Source organism: Scylla paramamosain, chromosome 44, assembly GCF_035594125.1.
Source record: "Scylla paramamosain isolate STU-SP2022 chromosome 44, ASM3559412v1, whole genome shotgun sequence".
NCBI lineage: Eukaryota > Metazoa > Arthropoda > Malacostraca > Decapoda > Portunidae > Scylla > Scylla paramamosain.
In genome coordinates, this window is record NC_087194.1 from 11,277,973 (window position 1) to 11,285,536 (window position 7,564).

Below are 7,564 nucleotides of genomic sequence, written 5' to 3' on the forward strand. Positions count from 1 at the left end.
GGTCATTAAATGCCTCTGCAATAGCCTGAGGATTATTAATTGTGGTGTTTTTATGCACAAAACAAGATGGTAGTTGGAGTGTTTGGTAATGAGTGTGTGTAGCAGTAGGTAGATTGGATTATCCATACCATTATTTACTTAAGGAGTACGTTTTGTGTCACTCTGAAAACTTTGGTGCTGGATGAATGAGAGCTCTTGTGTAAATAACATCTCGTGAATATTTTACCTTTAGAGATTTAGGGAGGAAGGGAGGGAGGGAGGGAGGGAGGGGAAATGATGGCGTAGGGAGGGAATGTAGGAGGACGTAAGAGAGGCAGGGAATGGGGACGGAGGGAGGAGGGCGGGACAGAGTGGAGGGAAGGCAGGAGTACCAGCCCTTCCTCCAATTCCTCTTCCTTCTAACCTTAAAGTCAGTCAGCCAATCCTTCTATCTGTTGAGATTCTTACTTTTCAAAGCATTTCCCGTTTATTTTTAATGATATTTGAATGACCTTCTCAGGCTTGACGAGAATTGATGTTTGCGTCTGTTTCATGGTTCAATATATACTTTCGTATATATTTCGTCGTGGTGGAAGAGTTGGTAGCCCTGCACATGTCCATCCGAGAATTACGTCACAGGTGGGCACAAGCCGCAGTCATTCGCCGGCGCCTCCCTGCAGTCTCAGGTAGCAGCGGCGATGCGTAGTGCTGTTGCTTTGTACTGAGTGAGCGTGAAAGAACCCTCGTGACGATATATGGTGATGGACGTGTGGGCCTTTACGTTGTGGAAATAGAAGGTGAGATTTGTCTCGATTTCCACCGCAGTATGAGTTAAATTGAGGTGAAGGAGTGAGAGAACTATGCGGGTAGTTAGTAGGTAGGCTTGTTTGCTTGCGTCTTGTCTTGACTCTTGAAGCTCTCCGGGAGTTGTAATCAATGTTAATGCTTTGTTGCTTATTAAACTTAATGATCCCAGAGGCAATATCGTACATGTGCAAGGTAGGTGTGATTGCAGGGAGTGGTGTTACGTTGGAAGTAGGGGGCAGGAAGAAAAGCCACACGCACGCTCTCTAGCTGTATTTCACGAAGACGAGTAAACAACAATGCATATAGGAAATATAGGCGGATAGGCGTACTGGTGGAGGTAGGCAGGCAGGGGCATGAGAGGTCAGGCGGGCAGCTGCTCTCTGGCTTCCCTGTTTCGTCAGGTTCGTAAATCACCTCGCACACCCTCGCTTCCCCACCTCCACGTGAATCCACTCATTACATACATACTTATCAAGCAATTACAACGTTACTAAGTACAAATCGGGCCCAGTATTCTGGTCGTTACAGTGGGAAAACAGTGGTGGTGGTGACTATCGGAAGAGCGAAGTGACGGAACAAGCGGTAGCGGACAGGAGTACCAACCTTTGCGATACATTTGTGCTCTGCTTCCATTTTCTATTTCGTATATTATATTTCAGTGTGTCTTAAACGATGTTCTGCCGTACCACTCACTACTGTATTTAGTCGTTTCATTCATTTTGTTGTTCAGAGTGAAGAAGATTGTAAAAATGTACTTTTGAGGCATTACAATATATACCAGCGCTGAATCTTATTTCGGATATGTTGGCACCCTTCAATGTCGATGCAAATATAACACGTAGGTAATAAGACTAATGGAATTCTGCCATAAGTACTGCTTATTTGTTATGTGTGAAGTGACAGAAGCACGTGCAAATCTTATTCTGAATCTCTACTTTCGAAATAAAAGATGCGTGTTCATGTTGATTAAAGTGGGAGAGAGGAAAGGAGGAGAAGGATAGAAGGATCTCGTCTCCTCGACTTTTAAAGCTCCCTCCCTCTGGCTCGTTACTTTGTGGTGTTTATTCGGTGTTTGTTCAGCTTAACTGTTCCATTGGCATTATCTATTAAGTAAGGTAGATACTATAGCAGTGGTGTAGTACTGATTGATCTGATGGTGGTTATCTATGCTAGTGGAGAACCAGCTGCGCAGTAACTGTTCCCCTCAACAAGTCTCATTTTAGCGTAAATCAGATTATGTCACGATTGCGTTGTTGAAAAATGGATATCCGCACTCTCTTCGCCTCTTACTTTCTATTCCATTTCGACAGTACCTTTTGTAGAGGACGGTGATGTCTCGGGGTGTGTTGGCAGCGGTGCGCGTCGCCATCATCGGTGACATGATCAAGTCTGCTGGGGAGAAAAATAATGCTGCTTCGGTGCTTTTTTTTTTTTTCTACTTACTGACTACTTATTATTTATGTGGAAATATAAATTATTTATGTGGAGAGAGAGAGAGAGAGAGAGAGAGAGAGAGAGAGAGAGAGAGAGAGAGAGAGAGAGCGAGCGCAGTAGATTACGGACGCATCATATTATTCTTTGGATTGTTTACTTTGCAGGTATGCGAGCATGCGTATTCTCTCTAACACTAGCCTTGCGAATGGTGATAAACATGGCCAGTTTTAATAATGGTGATGGTACATGCTTGCTTTCACTTCATCTTGAGCAATGAAAGGCGTGTTTATGTTGTGGAGTGTCTGGAGTGAGCAGGTCTGTGATACAGGCACTAAGGGAATGTGTGATGAGGCGGGAGAGCTTAGGGAAAGTTGTGCGTTGTCATGTCCAGCTGTGTACCTTCTGCATCACTGCCCACTCACTGTTATGTAGGTTAGGTTAGGATAAACTTGTATTAGGAGATGGGGAAATGTTAGGGGCAGGATAATTTAGGCTAGGCTGAGCTTGAACATATCAAGTACCCAGCGGTGACCTCCCTCAACGTTTCCCTGTTAGGTTGTCTCACAACACAGGGGGGACAGTCACAATTGACTTCCTTAACGCAATTCTACTTCATTCACCTAATACACTCGCATCCTTAATTCAGAATTTGTATATTAGTTTTGGTTAATCCTTCTGGCTCGTTTTCCTTGGGGATTGACACCTCATTGGACCTTTTTTATATATAAATTTAGTTGTCCTTAGTCATTGCCCCATTTACAATAGAAAAAAAAAAGTGATCGGTTAAGACAGGCTAAAGTCACCATGTTGGAAGATAGGTTTGACTACATTAAGCTAAGCTTGTGTCAAGAGATAGATTATTAATGTTTGATTGTGATTGATTTGTGGGTTACGTTAGGTTAGCTTAAAACTGTCATAGGATACTTGTACTACTTATATTAGTATTTGATTTACCGTGTGGTTGACTTGAGACGCTGCAGCAAAGTCAGTGAATCAGCAACTCCCGCTAATCGTCCCCTGCGTGTGGACAGTTTGCATTATGGATCAGTTAGCATGACAAACACTTCACTTCCCTCCCCGTGATCAACTGGAGGCGAGGTGTTGCATCAAGGGAGGCAGTGAGTGGGCGTGCCATTCACTGCTTCATTTCCCAAAGCCATAACTTGAAATGCAAGACAATTTAGCACAGGTAACAACAAGGGGACGCCATAGTAATGAGTACACTACATTTTCTTTCTACATTTTCTTTCTATCACCGTCTCATGCTTACCATATCAGAGAGAGAGAGAGAGAGAGATGTGTGTGTGTGTGTGTGTGTGTGTGTGTGTGTGTGTGTGTGTGTGCGCGCGCGCATTATCCTCAACTGTATCAAATATTCTGTTCAGTAATCCCCCGCCACACACTACAGCACACACAAACTCAATTTTCTCTTAATGGAGTGGAGTGAGAGTAAACAGTGAGGTGGAGCTTGTTACGTGGCCTTGCTGGGTAGTGGACAGTGGACATCCTGCCGAGTGCCGCTTGATAGGGTCTCTCTCTCTCTCTCTCTCTCTCTCTCTCTCTCTCTCTCTCTCTCTCTCTCTCTCTCTCTCTCTCTCTCTCTCTCTCTCTCTCTCTCTCTCTCTCTCTCTCATATTTATATTAGAAGAATCCAACTTTGGGAATGAGAATAATTCGTTTTTTTTTTTTTTTTCGTGTTTCTAGTATTTGATTTATGTGGATTTTACTTTAGTTAATTTAATGTTGCTTTGGTCATTTATTTGTGGAAACTTATTTTGTGGAAGTGTGAGGAAGAAGAACAAGCTTACTAATTTAAGAAGGATATTGAAAGCCAGTCATTCTTCCCCTTTCATGTGATTTTGATATACTTAATCCTTATAACGACTTGCTTATATTGAAGGTTCAGCCTTGCATCATAAGCTTGGGAAGATCAATTATGCAAAGGAGGGAGAGGAATATAATATTAGTTTGGATGCTAGCAGTGACTGATTGTCTTTACCTAATCCTTGTAATTTCAACACTTGGTGATGTTCATACTGGTATGATGTCTTCAATGAATCTTACAGGAGGTCAGAGGTGCTTGCAATGGGATATGACTAGGAAATCTTACAGTATTAAAGTGGTATATTTTTAATGCTTTCTCAAATACACTTGTTTTACAGAGAACAAGAATGGTGCCTCATATTTCTTAGAACACTTGCGTCAAGGTGAACACAATTATTATCTTTCAGAGAAGAGCAGGAAACGGGGAAAGTAGTTAGGAAGTTAAGTAGAGTTTGGATGGTGTTGACAATAGTAGCTACACGTGATGCAGAAAGGCAGGACATTTTTACGGATATGGTGATAATAGGGAATGGGAGAAACGAGGTCACCTGGATCATTTAGGAAAGTGGAAAGTAGGTCAAAAAAGACAAAGATTTTAGAAAACGGCAGACATTGAAAAAATGAAAATACTTGCTAGAGTATTCATCTGCTGCTGCTGCGGTACTAAAAAAAAAAAAAATGAAAAGCAAAGTTGAGCTTGTTATCGTCACACCTCATGACACAAGAACAGAGGGCTCCAGTACGAGACCTTGTGTTTGTAAGAGTTAAGAAATATAAGTGATCCTCGTAATTAATTCAGTGAGGGTCGTTAGTCTGCCAAAACATGCGGGAGTGAGCACCTGATTAGCCTTGGTAATACGATGATTGGCTGCCGACTAACTCACCTGTTTAATTCATTCCGTTCGTGCCGCCATCACCACGTGTAGTGCACATGTGGGGAGTCCTTGGGCACTAATTACCATGAGAGAGAGAGAGAGAGAGAGAGAGAGAGAGAGAGAGAGAGAGAGAGAGAGACTAAGCTGCTGCTATTATACTCGGAAACTTAAATTTCCTAGTGTTGAGGGGTACTGACCTTCCTTGATTGCCTTTTTAGTGTGCCTCAGCATCAGTGTTTGGTGCTCCCAGCCACCGGCAGTGTGTTGAGACTTAAAAGTGTCCATGTAACGGTGAATTATTTATGGGTCAATGTTTTTAAAAATTGTGTTTTTGATTTGCTTTTTATTCTCTTAGTTGAGGGACGGGGAACACTTAATGGGTGGTTGACCATCATCAGGACCGCCATTCCACCACATTCATGGCCACCCTACCCGCGCTCATCCAGTCACGTCCCCATAGTGCAGCGCCCCTCATCTGTATGTATGCTGAAGAGACACGGAAAAATTAACACTCGTATCTCTGTGAAATATTGTGCGCCATAAAGTCTCTTGTCCTCTACGGCTTTTTTTTTTTATTCCTTCCTATAATATTTATAGAAGAGTCCTCTTGCCACACATAAAACTGGGTATTCATGTATATTGTTACGGTAGGATCAGGAACGTGGAAATAAGGATATTTAACTGTGTGTGAAGTGTTGTGCTGACTAAAGTAGTGTGTAGTGCCTCATCAGATAGCAAGACAGTGTTGGAATGCTTCAGGGAGATAAGGGGAGGGGGGGCGACAGGGATCCAGTATGCAGGAGGAGAGTATTAGGAACCGGAGCAAATGCAAACTTGTTATAGTCACCCTGGAGTGGATTCCAAGGAACGGCTGGTGGACTAAATAAAATTAATTCATACAAGACATAGCCATTGGGTTTTTTTTTTCATGTTGGGAAGGATATTCACTACGATTACCGTATAAAACTGCAACACTTTTTTGTTTTTATCTTGCCACCAAAGCTGTCATTTGTTTACTGACTTACATAACACACTGTTGTTCAACTCTAGACTTTTAATTTTAATTTTTTATTTTTTTTTTGTCGCTATGATTAAGTGGTTAAATTACGATTTGTTATTAAGGTACGAATGTATATTTGTTACTTCATCACCTGAGTGTGGAGTACAGGTGCATCACAACACCTCCCCACCTGTCACAGTACTTAACACAGGCATGTCTTCCACTAACCATAACAAAAAAAAGAAAAAGAAATAAGTAAATAAATAAAATGAATAAAAAAAGAGGAAGAAAAACGAACCAATCAATTGAAGCAGCCAGAGGCATTCGTGGAGACACAAGACACAGCGCAGTCTGACCCTGACCATTGTCACGCGAACAAAACTGGTGCATTTTTTACTTCAGTTTGAACTGCACCGAATGTGACATGTGGACAAGGACGGCCAGGGAGAACGTGTCCCCACTGAATCTGACTTAGATGAGGACGCACAACATTATCAAACATTTCTACGTCTTATCGCAACATTTCACAGGCTGTAGTAATAGTCATTGTAGTTTTCTAGGTCTTTATTGGGATTTTAATTATTATTTATTGGGATTTAATTATTATTTAACCCAGACTAATTATCAGTGTGGCCTTTGATAACAGGTCTCTGATTAAGCTTGTTCACTGCTTATGACACACAGCTTTGTATGATGAACTACTCTCTCATTTCCTTCCCTTCATTACATAATGGAAAAAAAATTCTTCTACTGTAATTTGCTGTCTTGTACATACGTATGTGATTATTAAAATTGTGTGCAGTACTTTGTGTTGCAAAGTTTAGCGCATTACAGTGAAAAAAAAAATCTATTTTCTTTATCGTAGATGCCTGTTATAGTTACATACAGTGCTTTTTAGTGTCATAAACTGCAGCATTAACACAGTAAAATAGCCAAAGAAAACTCTCATAACTCACAAACACGAAGCAGCATGTACACACACGTTCCCCTTGCTCGTGCCGTGTCAGTGTGTGCATGTGATGGCGCGATGCATCTCCCACCAACCTGGACGCCACAGCCTCCTTATTTTTCATTACTGGCGCGTAGAGTGCGGGATAACTCACAGCTTGCAGGGGGAAATTGATGGCACCTGTATACAAGGTGGAAGATTATTTATACGCGTGGTATATTGACAGAGAATTTGTAGGTGGCGTGTTTAGTAGGTAGGAGAGAGAGAGAGAGAGAGAGAGAGAGAGAGAGAGAGAGAGAGAGAGAGAGAGAGAGAGAGAGAGAGAGAGAGAGAGAGAGAGAGAGAGAGACTAATTTACATCATACTAAATGGAACGAATAATTTTCAGTATTCATAAACGTTGCTTGTTTTAAGAATAATTTCGTTGGCCAGTGGTTAGGTTAGGTTTTGAGTTAATTCCCTCACCGTCAGTCACGTTCGCGCCAATGCTCCACTCAGCACACTTGTCCCTCTGTGCGTTCCCGGGGCGACAGTTGTTGGGTAGAGGGACGTGAGAAGTCACGGGATTTCTCTTGCACGTTGAAAAGCTTGGCTGATTGCAAGGACGGGGGGATGGTAACGTGAACTTGAATATTGCTTGTCCAGTAAATGGCATTAAATCTTACGTTCATTGTTCTTTGGGTCGTAATAAAAACA

The 7,564-nt window shown here is 42.0% G+C and overlaps 1 long non-coding RNA gene across 1 annotated transcript; it reads left to right on the forward strand.

The window, feature by feature from the left end:
• Positions 1-274: 274 nt before the first annotated feature.
• Positions 275-5,478, forward strand: LOC135094051 (uncharacterized). Its single transcript, XR_010263563.1, has 2 exons — positions 275-776; positions 5,275-5,478. It is a non-coding gene; the product is annotated as an uncharacterized LOC135094051 (long non-coding RNA).
• The last annotated feature ends 2,086 nt before the right edge of the window (positions 5,479-7,564 follow it).